Consider the following 21455-nt stretch of genomic DNA (forward strand, 5'->3'; position numbering starts at 1 on the left):
GGCCCTTCTTAGAGATAAAACCCAATGTAGTCCTCTCTCTCCCAGCATTAGGTCTCCCCTTTCTATTTTCTTTCTTTCTCTTCTTCCTCTGATGCAGTAAAATGATCTTGCTGGACTTTGGAATCAGATCATCCATATATAGCTAAGGCACCTTGAGCAAAATGACCTCTCTGACCCTCAGTTTCCTCAGCTATAAAAGGTGGGCAATAAAACTCAAAAGCAACTGTAGCATGAGTAGGAAGGGCTCTCTTTACATGGATTAATTTAGTTTATCCTCATAAGGACCTTACAAGATAGGTATTATTATCCCCAGGTTACAGATGAAGAAACAAGCTAAGAAGATGAGGTAACTAACTGATAATTAGCCAGCTAGTAAGTACATAGCCCAACTCTGAACCCAGGCAGTTTGCTTTCAGATCCATGCTTTTTTTGTTTAATCCCTTCACTTTTTTTCACCAGCTCCCCAACCCCCCTCCCCTCTGACAGCTGTCAGTCTGTTCCATGTATCCATGCCTCTGTTTCTATTTTGTTCCTCAGTTTATTTGGTTCATTAGATTCCACATATAAGTGAGATCATATGGCATTTATCTTTCTCTGACTGGCTTATTTCACTTGGCAAAATAATCTCCGGGTCCATCCATGCTGTAAGAAAAGGTAAGGTTTTCTTCATTTTTACAGTGAAGTATTCCATTGTGTAAATGTACCACAGCTTTTTTTATCTACTCGTCTACTGATGGGTATTTGGATTGTTTCCAGATCTTGGCTATTGTAAATAATGCTACATTGAACAGAGGAGTGCATATATTCTTTCAAATTAGCATTTTGGGTTTCTTCAGATATATTCCCAGAAGTGGAATCACTGTATCAAAAAGGAAGTTTGATTTTTAACTTTTTGAGGAAACTCCATACTGTTTTCCATAGTGGCTGCACCAATCTGCAATCCCATCAACAGTGCACTAGGATTCCCTTTTCTCCACATCCTCGCCAACACTTGTTGTTTGTTGATTTATTGATGAAAACCATTCTGACAGGCATGAGGTGATATCACATTATGCTTTTAATCTTCATCTCTGTGATGATTAGTGACATTGAAGATTTTTTCATATTTCTATTGGCCATCTGTATGTCCTTTTTGGAGAAGTATTTAAACTAATCCATTGCCTATGTTTTTAATTGGGTTGTTTGTCTTCTTGGTGTTGAGTAGTATAAATTCTTCATATATGTTGGATATTAACTCCTTATCAGATATATCATTGGCAAATACGATCTCCCATTCAGTGGGTACCGTTTCTATTTTGTTAATGGTTTCTTTTGCTGTGCAAAAGCTTTTTAGTTTGATGTAGTCCCATTTGTTTACCTTTTCTTTTGTTTCCCTTGTCTCAGGAGATATATCAGCAAAAATATTGCTGTGAGAAATGCCTGAAATTATACTGCCTATGTTTTATGCTAGGATTTTAATGGTTTGTGACTTATATTTAAGTATTTAATCAATTTTAAGTTTATTTTTGTGTATGGTGTAAGTTGGTAGTCCAGTTTTATTTTTTTGCATGTGTCTGTCCAATTTTCCCAACACCATTTGTTAAAGAGACTGTCTTTACCCCATTGTATGTTCTGGCCTCCTTCGTCAAACATTAATTGCCCATAAAAACATGGGTTTATTTCTGTGCTATCTATTCTGTTTCATTGATCTATATGCCTGTTCTTGTGTCAATACCATGCTGATTTTATTACTATGGCCTAGTTTGATATCAGGTAGTGTGATACCTCCAACTTTCTTCTTCTTTCTCAAGATTGCTGAGGCTATTTGGGGTCTTTTTTGCTTCCATATACACTTTTGGAATATTTATTCTAGATCTGTGAGACATGCCATTAGTATTTTAATAGGAATTGCAATCAATCTGAAAATTGCTTTGAGTAGTATGGGCATTTTAATGATGCTAATTTTTCCTATCCATGCTTTATTTGTGTCTTTCTCAATTTCTTTCTTCAGTATCTCATAATTTCCCTAGGACAGGTCTTTTACCTCATTGGTTAAATTTATTCCTAGGTACTTTATGTTTTTGTTGCAATAGTAAGTGAGATGGTTTTCTTAATTTCTATTTCTGATAGTTCATTATTGGTATATAAAAATGCCACCAATTTCTGAATATTTTTGTATCCAGCTACTTTGCTTAATTCATTTATTAGATCTAGAAGTTTTTTCTGATGGAGTATTTACAGTTTTCTATGTACAATATCATGCCATCTGTGAATAATGACAGTTTTACTTCCTCCTTTTCCATTTGGATGCCTTTTATTTGTTTGTCTTATCCGATTGCTGTGGCTAGTACTTCTCCCAATACTATGTTGTATGAGAGTGGTGAAAGTGGGCATCCTGTCTTGTTCATGAACTTAAGGGAAACACTTTTAAGGTTTTGCCCATTGAATATGATATTGACTGTTGGTTTGTCATATATGGCCTTTATTATGTTGAGATATGATCCCTCCATTCCCACTTTACTGAGAGTTTTTATCATAAATGGGTTTTGGTTTTATCAAATGCTTTTTCTGCATTTGTTGATATGATTATGTGATTTTTATCCTTCATTTTGTTTATGTGGATGTATCACATTTATTGATTTGCTAATATTGTACTAACCTTGCATCTCTGGAATAAATCCCACTTGATCGTGGTGTATGATCTTTTTAATGTATTGCTGGATCCAGTTTATTAATATATTGTTGAGGATTTTAGCGTCTGTTTATTGGGGATATTGCCCCAGAGTTTTTTAAAAAATATATTTTTTTGATTTTTTTACAGAGAGGAAGGAAGAGGGATAGAGAGCTAGAAACATCAATGAGAGAGAAACGTCGATCAGCTGCCTCCTGCACACCCCCCACTAGTCTGCTGGTTTTGAACTCTATATCCAGTAGTTTGCTTTCCTCCATTTCTGTCATTTGTGTCCTTTTTCTTTGTCTCTGCATTTTTTATGCTTCCCTGTGTTGATAAAGTGGTTTTCTGTGCTGAGTGTCCTCTAGGGCCCAGTGGTTCAGCCTCCCCAATTACCTGAGGAGGACACTCTTGGTGCACCCCCTTGTGGGCTTTGTGCACAGTCTTGTTGTAGTTAAGCCTTGATTGTTGTAGGTATCACTGGGAGAATTGGCCTCCAGGCCAATTGGCTGTGAGAATCAGCTGTTTCTGCAGTGGGAGAACTTCTGTGCTGGAGACACCCCTCTGGGGCAAGACTTGCTTCAATGGGGCTTTGGTGCTCACTGAGTCTGCCCCTGAGCGTGTCCTTTATGTTTCCACTGAGCTGCAAACTGGATGGTCCCACTCTGACCTCTGGGCTTCCTGGCTCCTGGATCTCTAGGGAGGTGTTAATCTAGCCTTTGCCTGAGGCTATCCAGCAAAAGCCTCCCTGCAGGGCTTGGGCGGGGCGAGTCCCACAGGATCAACAGGGCAGGGCTAGCAGTTATGGCTGCTCTCAGTCTTGCCCTCAGAGGTTTTGCTTCTCAATGTCCCGGTAATCCCTGCAAGCCCCTCGGAGAGAAAGCTGCCCTCGAGTTCCGCCCGCTTCCAGACAGTCCCGCTTCTTCCGTATAAGTCTGGGTCCGTAGAGACTCGCCCGGAACTGGAGCTCAGAGCCTGAGACTCCCTCCTGATTGAAAACGACAACCGCGCCCTCAGCCGCCAGCCCGCTCCGCACGCACCTCCGCACCTTAGTATTTTACTTCCGCACCGGGTCTCCTCTGAGTCTCAGTATGCTTTTCTCTTTCCTTCTAGTTGTGGAATTTCCACTCAGCCAGCCTTCCTGTGGTTCTGGGTGATGTCCATTCCGTCTTTTAGTTGTATTTTTGAAGTGGTTGTGCGAGGCAGCAATCTCCGGTGTTTACCTATGCCGCCATCTTGGTTTCTCCACTATTATTGTTATTGTTGTTATTATTATTATTTTAAATAAATTTTATTGATTTTTTTACAGAGAGGAAGGGAGAGGGATAGAGAGTTAGAAACACCGATGAGATAGAAACATTGATCAGCTGCCTCCTGCAAACCCCCAACTGGGGATGTGCCTGCAACCAAGGTACATGCCCTTGAACAGAATCGAACCCGGGACCCATCAGTCCACAGGCTGATGCTCTATCCACTGAGCCAACCCGGTTAGGGCTATTGTTATTATTATTACTGCTTTGATTTAATTATTTGTAATTGGTCTATTCAGGTTTTTTTATTCTTCCTGATTCATTTTCAGAAGATTGTATGTTTCTAGAAATTTATCCATTTTGCCGAGTTTGTCCAATTCCTTGACATATAGTTGGTTATAGTATTTTCTTACAATCCTTTGTATTTTATTTTTATTGATTTCAGAGAAGAAGGGAGAGGGTGGGAGAGATAGAAACATCAATGATGAGAGAGAATCATGGATAGGCTGCCTTCTGCACACTCACACTGGGGATCGAGCCTGCAACCCGGGCATGTGCCCTGATCGGGAATTGAACCGTGACCTCCTGGTTCATAGGTTGATGTTCAAACACTAAGCCAGGACAGCTGGGCTATCCTTTGTATTTCTGAGGTGTCAGTTCTCTTTCATTTCTGATTTTATTTATTTGAGTCCACTCTGTTTTTGTGGTTTTTCACATAATTATCAGATAACATTTTAACAATTTTTTTTTATTTACTATTTCAAAGATTGCTGCTATTTTCTCTACTGTCTATTTTGCTTTCCTCAGTCTTGCTTGTTGAACAATTTTGAAAATTTAGTGTTATTGTGTTTGGTTTTTTTTTTTTTTTTTTTTTTTTTTTTGTTTTTTTTTTTTTTTTAGTTTCTCTTATTTAAAAGAAAAAAACAGTTCAAGATGATAATTAGCCGGAGGATAGATTTGAATGGTTCCTTCAACTCTGAATTTATAATGTTTTCACTGATTGTAACTCAAATTATCATGTAATTGCATTTTAAAAATTTTATCTTCACCCCAAGATAACTTAGAAGTTTTTTGTTGTTTTAAACCAATGAATACGGGTGAAGGTAGCTGTTGTGGAGTGGAGTATAGGGTCTCAGCTCCAGCCTACAACTGGACCTCTGAGAGGGAGGCTAGGACTGGACCTTATATCAGTAGGGATACCCGAATCATTTGGAATAGAGATAAAATTATAAACATATCTTCAGCTAATCAAGCTCTTTCCTCACAATTTAAACTTTGGTTGCTTCCTTCAAATTGCTGTTTTCTTTTTCTTTTTAAATTTTATTTTATTAATCCTCACCTGAGGATTTTTTCCATTGATTTTTAGAGTAGAAAGAAGAGGAAGAGACAGAAAGAGAGAAACATCAGTGTGAGAGAGACACATCAATCGGTTGTCTCTCGCACAGGGATCAAGCCTGCAACTGCAGTACGTGCCCTTGACTAGAATCAAACCCAGACCCTTCAGTCTGCAGGCCGATGCTCTATCCACTGAGCCAAACTGGCTAGGGCAAATTGATCTATTTTTCACAGTGAAAATATTGGCAATGATATCCTTATCCTGCATCTCCTGCTCCCTGATGCTCTGGGGGGGGGGGGCGGGGAATGGGAAAACTGGGGGTAAGAAAGGATGGGGGTGCATGGGAGAGAATTTGGAGGCTCTGATGTCCAGACCCCTATAAGGGGTAGGAGTATTTTAGGCCAAGAAAGAGAGGACTTGAATGTATCCTTGCACTCTGTTGCAACTAAAAATTAGAATCCAGAAATGGAGAATCCTGAGGCCAGGATGATACAGCCAATCTAAGGGCATATATCTGAGGTTTGCTAGCATTGAAGTTTATCCCAGATAGTTGGATTTCTAGGAAGCCCCTTCGAAGTGTGATAAGGGTCACAAAATGGTTTACTATGGGAGGATTCATAGTAGAGGTTGAGAATTAGAATGGTGGCATGGATGCCAATGAGGATGGTTTAGAGTGAGCACACAATGCTAGATTGGAGAAGATGAAGGCAGGTCTCAAACAAAAAGCCTTCCTTTATAACGCAATGTGGAGGCATTGATGGGAGTGACTGAGAACCTCTGCTCTGGAATAGCTCACCATGTAGGGATTCCAGGAGTAGTGCTGGCCCCTGTCTCTTCCGTGGGTCAAATTTCTTCTCTGCCTTCACTCATTTCAGTAGATATAAGGGGATGGAATAGGAGAACAAAAAAGTATGGAGCTGTTTTCTATGATTAGTGATAAAAATCCTATTCTATAATTCAGAAAGAAAGAGAGGCAAGAAAGAGTAGAAATAAAGATGTCTATTCTGCCAAGGTTCTTAGTCTAGGGTCTCTTGTCAAGAAAACCTCAGAGCCCAGCTGGTGTGACTCAGTGGTTGAGCATCAACCTATGAACCAGGAGGTTAGGATTCGATTCCCGGTCAGGGCACATGCCTGGATTGTGGGCTTGATCCCCAATGCTGTGCATACAGGAGGTAGCCAGTCAATGATTCTCTCTCATCATTGATGTCTCTCTCTCTCTCTCTCTCTCTCTCTCTCCCTCTCTCTCTCTCTCTCTCCCCCTCTCTCTCTCTCTCTCTCCCTCTCTCTCTCTCTCTCTCCCTCCCTCCCTCTCTCTTCTTCTCTGAAATCAATAAAAAATATGTTTTTTCAAAAAGAAAGAAAACCTTAGATTTTATCCCTGATGCATTGATGGGAGCAAGGGAATTTGGACTTTACATGTGGAATTAATCTCACTCAACATCATCCACAGATTTAATTTATTTTTGGTGGATAATGGCTAGAGTGGTAGAGAATTATTAGACTGTGGTAGGGAAAGGCAAGGGAGATAAGGTATAACATTTTTAGCTTCCCTCCCCCATTCTTTGTTTTTCCTTTTCTCTCTTCTCATGACCAGAAGTCTAGACAGGAAGCAGTTTGGTTGCCAAGGAAACTGAAGCTGAATATGCTTGATTCCTCAGCTTGTGAGATAAAAACAAAATTGGTATTCAAAATGCAAAACCTTATGGAGGATGGGTGTTTTTAATTTTCTATTAAATTTATCAGGGTGACTGGTTAATAAAATTATATATGTTTCAGTTGTACAATTCTATAATACATCATCTGTATGTTGTATTATATGTTCACCATCTTGTCAAGTCTCCTTCCATCACCATTTATCCCTCCTTTACTCACTTCTACCTCCCCCAACTTATTTTCCTGCTGGTAATCACCATACTATTGTCTGTGTCTATGAGGGTTTTTTGTTTAATCTCTTCACAGTTTTCACCCAGCTCCCCATCCCCCTCCCCTCTGACAGCTGTCAGTCTGTTCTCTGTATCTATGAGTCTGTTTCTATTTTGTTTGTTGGTTTATTTTGTTCATTAGATTCCACATATAAGTGAAATCATATGGTACTTGTCTTTCTCTGACTCACTTATTTCACTTAGTATAATACTCTCCATGTCCATCAACAACATGAAAAGACAACCCACTAAATGGGAGAACATATTTGCCAATGATACATCTAATAAGGGGTTAATATCCAAAATTTATAAAGGACTTATAAAACTCAACACCAAAAAAACCACCAAACAATCCAATTAAAAAAAATGGGCAAAGGACCTGAATAGACACTTCTCCCAAAAGGACATACAGATGGCCAATAGACATGAAAAAATCCTCCATGTCACTCATCATCAGAGAGATGCAAATTAAAACCACAAGGAGATATCACCTCACACCTCTCAGAATGGCTACCATCAATAAATCAACAAACAACAAGTGTTGGAGAGGATGTGGAGAAAAGGGAATTCTTGTGCACTGTTAGCGGGAATGCAGACTGGTGCAGCCACTGTGGAAAGCAATATGGAGTTACCTGGAAGATAGGTTTAACCAAACAAACAGACTCATTCATCCTTATAATTCTTTTATATACACTATATAAATACACAAAGATAAACAGAGAGATTTTTCTAGAAGTTTAGTTGAGAATCACTCTGTGTAATGACTTTGAATCCAGACCCTGCTGCATGCTATTCTCCCATTTGGCCCTTTGCTGCGTCTCACACTGAGAGACAAAGGCATCATTTCATCGAGCTTTAAAAGCAACAAAAGTATATACCACACCAATCAACATCTTCCACTAGAGGTCCTCCTTAAATTCCAGAAAATTGGTCTCAAAATATCAGTCTTTCAATTTCTAATTAATATGTATTTGTTTTTGGTCAAATATTACAGTCCATTAAAAATGTCATGGGAATAAAGAGCCATTTCTTATATGTTGCTGCCCCTAGTGTAAAAAATGTAGACTGCACTCTCTTGACAGCAGCAGGCAGCTCAGAGCAGTTTTTCTATTTGAATGTTATATAAACACTTTTAGCCTCTTATCTGTACATTTCCACATATACAATTGAATAAATCTGTTCATGTTTTTTATTATAAAGTATTAAAACAGGTAGTCTACCACTGGCCATAATATTCTTCTGATGATAAAATAGATTCTGCTCTGTGGCAATTGCTATTTCATACAGTCTCTGTTGTTTTAATCTTGTGATCACCACAGAGACCTTATAAGTTAAAGTGAACTGCCTTTAAAGTTTAAGAAGGGAGTAAAAGGGGGTGTGATTTATATCTGTCGGTAATCTCTTCTATGATTGGAGGATTTTCATAGAAATAAAAAACAGATTTGAGTAGAATTTGTGGTGTGTGGTGTGTGGTGTGTGTGTGTGTGTGTGTGTGTGTGTGTGTGTGTGTGTGTGTGTAGAGTAGATAAGAGCAAGGTGATAACTTGAATGCATCAATATTTATTGAGCACTACTGTGATAGGCAGTTAGACAGACATGAGCATAGCAAGGACATTGAGCCAGGTACAGAAGGACACTAGAGCGGAAAGCTCAAATGAGGTGAAGTAACAACTGACACTACAATTGTAGGGTGGGACCTCATTCCCAGGGTGACCTTTCCTCACTTAGCATATCACTGGTCATACTATTTGGACCCCCTGACCTTTCAAATCACTGGTCATTCGGTTTACACCTCCTGACTTTTCGTTCCCAGAGATAACAACTGGGCCTCAGTTGTATTTCAGCTCCAGATCTGGAAAAGCAGCAAAACTAGACAAGGGATATCACAGCTAACTCAGGACAAGCTGCATTGAATAATGACCCCAGCCCTGGCACTGAATCAATCAGCACACGATTGAAAAACTGCTGAATATTCTATTGAGATCTTCCCCTGGGACCTTCCCTAAAATCTCCACCTTAAAAACCCTTAGAATAGAGGGGAGCACTCCCTTTCTCCTGAGAGTACAGCCTCGTGTTCCCCTCACTCTCTCCATAAGCTCCAGGGGCCCTTCCTTTGCCTCTATAACTTATTTTCTAAGCCCATTTCTTCTACGAATTACTTCTTCTACCTCTGTGATTTTCTAAATAAATGTTCTCTTATAGTTTGAGTCTTGGCTCTGAATTCTTTCCTAACCAGAATTCAAGTAGTGTGGTTGCTGAACTCAGGTCCAGCCTGACCCCACCAGTCTAACACCTGGTGCTGTTTTCCCTGCTGCCAACACTACTAGGTGTGAGATAATTTGCATTGTTTATTTCATCTGACCATTACTAACATGCAATTGGTTGGGTATATGGTATCCTTACACAGACCAACATGGGAGGCCCCATCAATATACTTTCCTATATAGGAGCCAAGAAAGACTTGTTGATTAAACAATGAATGGGTTATCAATGAGGTCCAAGGAATAAACAAAAAACTCCCTGGAAACAAATGAAAAGGAACTCATAACAAAATCCAAATCTATGGGACACAGTGAAAGTAGGCCTGAGAGGGAAGGTCACAGCACTACAGGCTACCTCAAGAAATAAGAAAATTTTCTAATAAACGATCTAACCCTAAAACTTAAAGAATTAGAAAGAGAGAAACAATAAAAGCCCAGGGTAAGAAGAAGGGAGGAAATAATAAAGATTAGAGCAGAAATAAATGACATAGAGACAAACAAACACACACACAAACAAACCAACCACCACAATACAAAAGATCAATGAAACCAAGAGCTGGTTCTTTAAAAAGATAACAAGATTGATGAACCTTTAGCCAGACTCATCAAGAAACAAAGAGAGAACCCAGATAAATAGAATAAGAAACAAATGAGGTGAAGTAACAGCTGACACTACAGAAATACAACGGATTGTAAGAAAATAATGACCAACTATATGCCAACAAGCTGGACAACCTGGACGAAATGGACAAATTTCCTAGAAAATTACAATCTTCCAAAGCGGAATCAGGAAAGATAAAAAAGAAAACTGAATAGGCTGATAACAATTGATGAAATTGAAGCAGTAAACAAAAAACTCCCAGCAAACAAAAGTCCTGGTCCACATGGCTTCACAGGGGAGTTTTACCAAATATTCATAGAAGAAATAACACCTGTACACCTCAAACTATTCCAAAAAATCCAAGAGGAAGGAACACTTCCAATCTCTTTTTATGAGGTCAGCATTATCTTAATTCCAAAACCAGATAAAGGCAGTACAAGAAAGAGAATTACAGGCCAATATCCCTGATGAACATAGATGCTAAAATCCTCAACAAAATATTAGCAAATCAGATCCAGCAATATATTAAAAAGATTATACACCATGATCAAGTGGGATTTATTCCAGGGATGCAAGGCCTGTACATTACTTGAAAATCAATAAATGTGATACATCACATAAACAAATTGAAAGACAAAAATCACATGATCATATCAATAGATTTTTAAAAAGCATTTGACAAAATCCAACACCCAGTTTTGATAGTCTCAGCAAAGTGGGAATAGAGGGATCATACCTTAAAATAATAAAAGCCTTATATGATAAACCTACAGCCAACATCATACCCAATGGGCAAAAACTAAAAGCATTTCCCTTAAGAACAGGAACAAGACAGGGATGTCTGCTTTCACCACTCTTATTCAACATAGTACTGGAAGTCCTAGCCCAGTGATCAGACAAGAAGAAATAAAAGGCATTCAAATTGGAAAGGAGAGCATAAAACTGTCATTATTCACAGATGACATGATATTGTACTTAGAAAACCCTAAAGAGTCCACCAAAAAACTACTAGATTTAATAAATGAATTTGGCAATGTAGCAGGATACAAAATTACCACCCAGAAATCTATGGCATTTTTATACACCAATAATGAACTCTCAGAAAGAGAAACTAAAAAAACAATCCTTAGATAAACTGTATCCTTTGGGGAGTCTAATAATGCCCTGGAGCATAAAAGTAAATCCTCTACATATTAGATCAGAGTAGAATATCTGTGAATTTCAACATCATTTAAATCAGCCTTTAGTATTTGAGAGAAATATATGGGACTCTATATAACACTGGGGAATTGTGGTCAAGGTGAATTGGTGACCTTCCCAGGTGAAGGCAAAAAGATAATGACTGCCTTTTTCTATAGGAATGCTGAAAAAAAAAATACTACATAAATCTATTACTAGAAACTATTGACAATACATAGGAATGGAAGGTAACAGAGTATGTGGATTTGGAACCACAGGATGTCTAGGAATAACTATTTTGTTTACAGCTCTGAGATATTGTACAAATGTCCATTCTTTCCCATTGGGTTTCTTTACTAGAAGGATAGGAGTATTACAGGGGCTCATGCATGGGATGATAAGCCCTCTCTTTAAGTAATTTTGTATAATGAGTTTGATTCTGGCCAGTGCATCAAGTCTTAAAGGATATTGACAAAAATTAAGTAAAGGTAAAGTATTGTCAATAGTTATTTTAACTGGAATAGCTAACTTAATTTTGCCAATATCCATACTGAAAAGAGCCCAGAATTTCATAGGAACATTTTGTAGCAAACATTCAGTCTCAAGATTAGTTTCCTGTTGTTGAGGCTCCTTTAAAATCATTATTTTCTCAATTGTTTCAGTGCCTGACTTATTTAGTTTTGAATACCTTTCAAGAAAATCTCGCCCAATCAGGTGAATTGGGGCAGATTTGACTATAAGAATATGTATTGCTCCGTAACATGTTCCCTAGCTGGAAGGGAATAATAGGTTCTGACTTAAAAACAGACCTTGATTGGTTAGATACCCCTACAATTTGTACAGAAGCTTTATTCTGAGGGAGAGAGTGATTTAATTGGGTAGGGTTAAGAATAGATAAAGTAACCCTAGTATCCATATGGTCCTTGGTAGTTTCCCCTTTTATGGTAATTCCAATTTGTTCTAAAATATTGGTAAGGAGAAGTGGAAATGCTCTCTTATAATTCTCAGAGCAGCCCTATACTTGCTTCTGTCATTTTTTCCCCCTAAATCCCATTTCTGTTTTATATAATCTCTCTTAAAATGACCTGGCTTTTTACATCAACAGCTATTTTAATTTCTCCTCATTTGCCTGGGACATATCATCAGTTGTAGATCCATATCACCCTCCTCCACTCCTCCTTGACCAGAGAAAATATAGTTATTTTCTAACGGATTAACTGTGGGAGATGAGCCCTGATTATAGCCCAGAACTGTTGTATGTGGTGACCCACCAGCTGGGTGTCAGAGCTGGGTGAGTCCTAAGATACTAATTCTAGTCCTCCTGTTTTCCTTTGGGTGAAAGACACACACAGCCTAACATTGTCCTATAAGGAGGCATTCACACTGTGCCTGGGTAAGCCACAATCACTGTGGAGGGAAGGGATGCCAGATCATTGGGGTTCTAGTCTGTCTTTGGCTTGTCATGATGGCATTGGGTGAAGGGGCAGCGTTGGTGCTATTTCTAGAATTTTCTTTCTTTTTTTAAATTTACATACCCTATTATTCATAGGTGTGCTGTGCTCACAGGAATGAAAATGATAGACTCTCAATGAATAAAGGCCACCCTCACAGGTTCGTCTTCAATCACTGGTGCTACAATGGCATGCCTCAATTTGCTTGCTATTGAAGGAACTGGCACTATTGCCTCCATGGGTTTGTGAACCTTCTGAGGGTACCAATGGGATGTGTGAGGCCTCTTTATTGTCTCCAGAAGGACCCCATAAGCCAGTAGGTAGCTGCTTCTTGCCTTCTTGGTAACTCAGAATGAACATAAAACAAACCCCTGGCACAGGGAGAATTCTCAGATAAGCCACTTTTCTTTACTAAAACAGAAGATCTTGACTAAACTGGTTTAACACATGATGACAAATTCTCATATAACAAAAAGTCATGAGAAGAGTGTTGCTGTTTAACTCACAGCAAAGGAAACCATCAACAAAATGAAAAGGTAACCTCTGAAATAGGGCAAATATTTGCCAATCATATATTTGATCCAGGGTTAATATCTAATATTTATAAAGAACTCATAGGCCTTGGTAGAACCCAAATGGCAGCATAGGCAAATGCCTGTACTTGCTACCTCCCACAACCACATCAAAATTACAACTAAAATACAGAACAACCATCATCCAGCACCACCAGAAAGCTGGCTGAATGGAAGCCCTACAACTAGAGAAGTAAAGAAGAAAGCACACTGAGACTGGTAGGAGGTATGGAGGCGCAGAACGGGCTGGTCCGGCACAGGAGGGAGATTGCTTCTGTTGAGGCCGCCTGGAGGAGCAAGGGGCCCCATTCCCACACCAGACCCCCAGCCCAGGGCCCCAGAGGTGGGAAAATAAGTCCCTACAGGCAGTAAGAACTACGGGCTATAAAAACCAGTGCGGATAGGGGCTCAGTGACACAGAGGCTGCTGGAGACCCAGCTGCTCCTCTTAAAAGGCCAGCACTACGAACTTACAAGCTCCCACTTCCTTTGAGCTCCCTTGCTGGGCAAGGCTCTGGGGGGGACCCAGAAACATATGAGGAGAAACTGGACTGTCTGGCATTGAGGCAGGAACTCAGGGGTGGCTTTCTCCCAGACAGAGGTGGTCGCAGTTGTCATTGTTCCTGTGTTGGGCCCTAGTTGGTTGCAGGGCTGAGTGGCAGCCATTTCTGTTTGCTCAGCCCTGGTGATTCCCTGAGACCCCGCCCCACCCAATTTTCAACCCCGCCCAAGCTGTGTGCAGCAGCTTTTGCAAATGATGGGCCTGTCCTTTCTCAGGATAAAATCTGTCAAATGAGCTGCAGGTGGACTAGGGATCCTCAAACCTATCAATAAAAGGCCCAAGACCCAGCACCAGCACCAGCCTGCCTCGCTTCACAGCTGGGCCTCATCTGGGCACTTCCAAGCCCGATACAAAGAAGAGGAATCTGCAGATCTCTCTGTAGCTCCTGCTGGGTGGCCCCAGGCAGTGGCTAACTTTGCACCTCCCAGGAGACCCAAGAGCCAGTGTACCCTGTGGTCAGTGTGAGACCATACCAGATTACAACTCTTCACATCCATAAGTGACACACTCAAGGGACAGACTCAGTGAGCACCAAAGCCCCACTGAAGCAAGTCCTGCCCCATAAGGGTGTGTCCAGCACAGCAGTTCTCCCATTGTAGACAAAGCTGGTCCCCATAGCCAATTGGCCTGGCGGTCAATTCCTCCCAGTGACACCAACAGCAATCAAGGCTCAACTACAACAAGACTGTGCACACAGCCCATAAAGGGGTGCACCTAGAGTGTCCACCTTAGGTGAATGGGGAGGCTGAGCCACTGGGCCCTATAGGACACCTACTGCACAAGGCCACTCTATCAACTCAAGGAGACTTAGCCCCAATGTGGCACATACAGGAGAAAGCCAATCAATGATTCTCATCATTGATGTTTCTATTCCTCTCTCCCTCTCCCTTCCTCTCTGAAATCAATAAAAAATACATTTTAAAAAATAAGTCCTGGATGGAATAAAACACAAAAATGATTTAGGTCACTGTTCTGATGACATTACAAGGGGACTATGCTACTTCCATATTGTTGTTCTTTCTCCTTTATTGCACATTTCCAGGATACATTCTCAATGGCAGTAATGTGCAGTGGAAAAATGTGGAGCTGATTCTTCCCATGTGTTTCCTACTAAGACCAAGGAACTGTATTAGAAACTACATGTTCTTTCAGACTCTGTTTCTACTGGGTGTATTCTGAATACTATATTAGTCCAGTGGAGAGAGATATAAAGGGTTCCCATCACATTCCATTCAGTAAAAGTTTCACATCCTTTCCTTTTGCCTTTTCATCCAGATACATCCTTCATTGGAAGATTAAGAAATTAATCTAGCCTCAGCCTAACATCTGGTCTTAAACTCTGATACAATTTATTCAAAATGGAGTACCAGGTAATATTCAAGTCTCTTGGCATTCAGGGTTCTTGTTTTTATGGAGGTCAGTATATCAGAGACCATATTAATAACTTAAGCAGTGCTACAATCTGAGAAGATGTCTCTCTATCACAGGGCCATTCTGTGAGCCCTAAGAGAGAACTTAGCCAGGAAAACTCATCTAAGGTGAGTAGAAGTTAGTCAGGTGTAGGAAGAGGGTAGAGAGGGGTAAAGTTTTATTTTAAAGACATGATTATTGATTGGATGGATGTGTTAGAGGTGGTGAGAATAGTGGAAGAGTCTGAGGTGGCTGGAACAGCTGGATAGATGAAGGTATTTTTCACAGAGTTACTGACATCAGAGAAGGCACACATTTGCCAAGGCTAAATTTAGGTGTGAATATGTTGAGTGTCAGGTGTCTATGGGACCATAAGATAAAGATGTGCAGAAGGTCGCTGGATACTCAAGATTGTCATCAAGGAGAGAGACTGAGCTGAAGATGTGGATCTGGGAGTCATCAGTGGATGGCAGCACAGCATAGTGGTCCAAGATGATCTTGAATCTAGGCTCCAACATTTACTGCATCTGTTACTTTGTGTAGCATACTTAAGCTCTCTTAAGAACCTAAAGTGCCTCAGTTTTATTTTTTGTTCTTTTTCTTTCGAAGTGCCTCAGTTTTATAATCTCTATATATAAAAGCCTAAGCGACCAGATGACCAGTGGACCAGTCGCTATGATGCGCACTGACCACCAGGGGACAGACACTCAATGCAAGAGCTGCCTGCTCCCTGGTGGTCAGTGCTCTCCCACAGCCAACCTCCTGTGGCCCCACTTGGCCAGGCCAAGGGACCCCACCTGTGCACGAATTCATGCACCAGGCCTCTAGTCTAAAACATAAGGATAATGACAATCATTTGCAATAATCACATCAGCAGTGAACATTTAGTATAAAATAATGCTCCATTTTTTAAACTTTATTTTTGAAATTCTAACCACTGAGCAACACTGACCAGGGCCATTTTTTAGCCTTTAAATGACTGTTCAAGTGTTAGTTATCGTTAGTTTGCGAGCCACATGCGGCTCTTTGGCCCCTTGAGTGTGGCTCTTCCTAAGCCTTAGGAGTACCCTAATTAAGTTAATAACAATGTACATACCTATATAGTTTAAGTTTAAAAAATCTGGCTCTCAAAAGAAATTTCAATCGTCGTACTGTTGATATTTGGCTCTGTTGACTAATGAGTTTGCCAACCACGGCCCTAGGCAAAAGGGGAACGAATCCCTCTGTATGTGCTTGCATATGCATATAAGATACATTGAGTTTTTCAATGTGTGTATGTATTCTCATTAGAAACAGGTGTAAATAAATGAATACAAATTGCATTCTTTGATGTGTATGCTAAAAGAAATAACACCAGTCACAGAGAGATTTCTGCCTCCTTTAAGTCCTTCTACCCATCTCCTCCTCCTGCCTGGACACACCCTCCTCTCCCCCACAGCCCCACCCCCATCACCATAGGGATGGGGTTTATGACCCATTTCTCTATCACTCTACTGTTACATCATCTCTAGTGCCTCGGAAACTCTTATTTTGTCATCAAGTGTCCCAGTAAGCAGCTAAGTCTGGGGGAGGGCCCCCCAGTGATGCCATTATCCAGCTAGAGGTAGGGGATGGGGTGTTAGTTTCAGGGGTCTCAATCAGGGTTAGTGATTTATTTCACATGAAAAGAAAAAAATTCTAACCCGCTTGTAACACCAAGAAGCTGATCACCATTAAGCCCCTGAACAGTTGTTCTCTAGTCACCCCAGGCCAAAGGTAGGAAATTTGGGGCCCTGTTTATCTCATTTGTACTATCCCTGTAGGGAAACCTCTAGTCATTCGGAGAGTCCTGCTTTTTCTCAAGAATCACTTGCCGCATCCAGTCACTACTCCCTATAGGTTGGCTGCTGGAAGACTTGGCTTCTCTAAAATCTCAGGAGGATTCTGCTCTGAGCGGTCTAACTTGTCTTTTCCACGGGCCAACACTTTGAGACAGTGACCCAGAGAGAGAGAGAAAGAGGATCTCTTAAAAAGACCAGGTGAGAGTTAGTATCTCTATGCCTTATGTGAATGTATGTACTCTTTATTGCTAGCCATAAGTGCGGCTTTCTAAGTGAACAATTGTATTCCTCAGATGCCCTGCCTCCAATCTCAGATTTCTCATTTAAAACTCTGTGTGGAATTTTTTTTAATTTTTCTGGTTGTAGAAATGGAATCTTTAGACTTTCTATGGTTCTCAGGAACTAACTGAGTTTGTTAATCCTCACCTGAGGATATTTTCCATTGACCTTTAGAGAGTGGAAGGGAGGGGGGAAGACACAGAGAGAGAAACATCGATGTGAGAGAGACACATCAATTGGTTGCCTCCCACACGCACCCCAACTGGGGTCGGGGATCAAGCCTGCAATCGAGGTACGTGCCCTTGACCAGAATCGAACCCATAACCCTTCAGTCCACAGGCCGACCCTCTACCCACTGAGCCAAACCAGTTAGGATAGGAACTAAATGAGTTTGAATCAGTGTCAGAGATCATTCCTTGGCACAGTGCCACAAAATTCACCAACATCCCTAAAAATAGATTAATAACAATAATTTCAGTAAATAAATGTGTGTAGGCAAAATTCTAAAGATATTCCTGCAAATTCCCTTCCCCTAGCTATTCAACCAAATGCATGTCTAGGTACTACCGTTGAAAGTACTTTGCAGCTGTAATTCAGTTGGCCTTAAAATAGATTATCTTGGATTATCTGCGTGGGCCCAATGTAATAACATGAGCCCTTAAAAGCAGAAGAGGGAGGCCAGAAAAGTCAAAGAGATGCAGCAGAAGGGGAAGGCAGAGAGATTCAGAGTGTCACAGAGGGACTTGACCCACTGTTGCTGGAGAAAGCCACATGGAAAGCATGAGAAGGAATGCAGGCAGCCCCTCAGATAAAAAACCGGCCCTCAGCTGACATTCGGCAAGGAACCGTATCTGCTAACAACCTGAATGAGCCTGGAAGCAGGTTCTTTCTTAGAGCCTCCAGGAAGGCTTGATTTTGGCCTTGTAAGACTCTAAGCAGAGGACCCAGCCAACCCCCCTTGAACTTCTGACACACAAAAACTGTGAGATGGGAACTTAATGTTGTTTGAAGCCATGAAGTATGTGGTAAATTGGTCAGGCAGTGATGTAAAATGAGTTTAATATGGAAGCCTACATTTTCCATATTGAGGTCATTGAAAAACCTCACTGAAATATTTTGTGTTCACCATCCAAAGTCAAGTCTCCTTCCATCACCATATATTTGACACTCTTTACTACCCACCACCCGTATTTCCCTCTGGTAACCACCATACTATTGTCTGTATCAATGAGTTTTTGTTTGTTTGTTGCTTTCAGTTTTATATCCCACATATGAGTGAAATTATATGGTTCTTGACTTTTTCCATCTGACTTAGTTCGCTTAACATGATATTTTCAAGATCCTTTCTTCTTGTCGTGAATGGCAGTGTTTCATCTTTTCTTAGGGTTGAATAGTATTCCTTTGTCTACTGGCATATGTACCACATCTTCTTTATCCTATCATCTATGAGAGGATACTTCGGTTGTTTCCATCTCGTGGCCACTGTGAATAGTGCTGCAATGAACATAGGGATACATATATCTTTGCAAATATCTTCAAATTTTTCAAATAGATGCCCAGAAGATGGATCACTGGCTCATAAGTAACTCTAGTCTTAATTTTTTGACAACCCTTATACTGCTTTCCATAGTGTCTGTACCAGTTTACATTCCCACCAGCAGTGAATGAGGGTTCCTTTTTCTTCACAACCTCTCCAGCACTTGTTACTTGTCTTGTTGATAACAGCCACTCTAACAGGTATGAGGTAGCATGTTATTGTGGTTTTGATTTGCATTTCCCTAAGAGCTAGTGAAGTTGAGCATCTTTTTATGTCTATAGGAGAAGTGTTTGTTCAGGCTCTCTGCCCATTTTTTAAAAATTGGATTGTTTGTTTTTGCCTTTTTGTTTTGTTGATGGTTTGTTTTGCTCTGCAGAAGCTTTTTAGTTTGATATAGTCCCATTCATTTATATTTGCTTTTATTTCCCTTGCCTTTGAAATTAATAAAATCCTAAGACCAAGGTCCATAATTTTGGTACCTACATTTTCTTCTATTTTTTTTGTTTTTTTGTTTCAGGTCTTTTATTTAGGTTTTTGATTATATCTTTTTCCTCACCCACAGCCAACTTGTTCATCATCCTCTAACCAGACTCAAATTTTCTCCATTAGAATCTAATAGAGTGCTCAAAATAATTTTATCATTTTCATTTTCTAAGTTTTTCAGATTTCCCATTTAGGTTTCTCAATATGTTATTTGAAGAGATTTTCCAACATATTCTCTTGCCTCTCTCAGATAAACATTCATATCAATTAAAATTAATGATGGGATATGTCAGCCAGTAACACAGTGTTTATTTCTAGTAGTTTTCATAGTATCTATATATAAAAAAAGCCAGCAACAACTGGAACACCATAATGACTGGAATGACTGGTTGCTATGACACCCACTGCTGCTATCCAACCAGCCTGATCAGTCCCTCCCCCCAGCTGGCCCGCCCCTGATTAGCCTCTCCCACCCCATGGAGGGCAGGGTGGCTGGCCAACCCCCCACGGCCCTTTCCCCAGGCCGGCCCCACCCCCAATCAGCCAGCCCTGCCCCTGATTGCCCCTCCACCCCAATAGGGGGCAGGGCCGGCGGCCAACCTCCTGCAGCCCCTCTACCTGGCCAGCCCCACCCCCAATGGGCCCCTCAACTCCGATCAGGGGCAGGGCCAGCTGGCCAACCACCCATGGCCCCTCCCCCAGGCTACTGGCCCCCAATCGGCCCCCCCCCCCCGCCCCATTTGGGGCAGAGCCAGTCAGCCCATCACCCACAGCCCCTCCCCACAACTGGCCCTGCCCCCAATCACCACCCCACCCCAATCAAGGGCGGGGCCAGCCAGCCAATTGCCCATGGCCCCTCCCCCCACCTGGCTCAGCCTTGATCGAACTGATCGACCTGATCAGGGCTGGCCAGCTGGCCAACCTCCTGCCATCTTTTCCTCCTGACAGGCCTGACCCTGATCCATTGATTGGGGACAGGCTGGCCGGACCCCACCAGTGCACAAATTCATGCACTGAGCCTCTAGTGGTTTTATATTTGCTCAGGTTTCACTCCAGTACTTATACTGTCTTCCAAACAATCCTTTTTTTGTCTGTTTTTGGGGGGGTGTTTATCTTATGTTCTAAATAATTACATTTATGGTTAGAAAAAGAACTATAAATAATTGTATAAATGTGCTGAATGTAAAACTATATAGAGACATCACCTCAGTGGTGTAAATTATACATATACCCACAGCCACACATAAAGACAGAAAAAGGAGTGAAAGAAATATGTTTACTTAGGTGTCATTTATTTTTCCCTTTTCATAGTTTAATGACTCTTTAACTATTCTATTTCATAAGCACATACAATCTTTTAGACATTTTGTGATGCTCCAAATAGTTTACTTTCATAACAACCCTAAAATCACTCAATAAAAATAAAACATTTTACAAAACATGCATTCTAGCAAAACAAAGATATCAAGTGTAATAAGCAGAAACTACTTATAAGTATCTTTTTTTCTGAGCCAAAATTAGGCCTTAGTCCATTCAGGAAATTTAACATCAGCCTCCTTCATGTTCCCTCTGGTAAAATTGATGTGTTATTGCTGTGAATTTTTCAAACAGCTTGGTGATCAGGAAACCGGCCAAGCATTCCAATCTGCCTATTAGCCCCACCCCAGTAGTTGTCCTTCCTCTGTGGTATAGTTTTCTCAGTAATGTCAATATTATTACTTGAAATGTGATGGAAAGTTCACAGGCTTCAGAGCCAGGCTTACCATGATTTAAATCAATGTTCTGTCACTTACTAGCTCTATAACCTTAGTCCTGTCACTATGTTTTGTTGAGATTTGTTTTTATTCTCTGTACAAAGGGGTTAATAGTTATTATTATAATGTTAACATTTTTAAGACACAGTGATTGGAAATAAAATCCTTGTCATTACTCTTTTTGTTGTTGTCATTGTGCTAATAAAAATTACTTTCTGTAATGAACTCTTAGATCAATTCTTGTTGAAAGAAACTGGACTTAGATTTTTGATCTTCCCATATGTAATGCCTTCAATTCAATGATGAATTACCGGAGTCAGCAGTTATCTGACATTTCAGTGCAGTGCACAGCATGGTACAAATTCCTTGTTTGTTGGCCTGATGTGGAA

The 21455-nt window shown here is 40.6% G+C and overlaps 1 long non-coding RNA gene across 1 annotated transcript in view; it reads left to right on the forward strand.

Moving 5' to 3' along the window:
• Window positions 1-8: 8 nt before the first annotated feature.
• Window positions 9-21455, forward strand: part of LOC118653958 — a 35195-nt gene continuing 13748 nt past the window's right edge. Inside the window, exon 1 of the long non-coding RNA XR_004966933.1 lies at window positions 9-372. This is a non-coding gene — a long non-coding RNA (uncharacterized LOC118653958). The remainder of the gene's footprint in view (window positions 373-21455) is intronic.

This window comes from Myotis myotis, unplaced genomic scaffold, assembly GCF_014108235.1.
Source record: "Myotis myotis isolate mMyoMyo1 unplaced genomic scaffold, mMyoMyo1.p scaffold_m19_p_4, whole genome shotgun sequence".
Lineage (NCBI taxonomy): Eukaryota > Metazoa > Chordata > Mammalia > Chiroptera > Vespertilionidae > Myotis > Myotis myotis.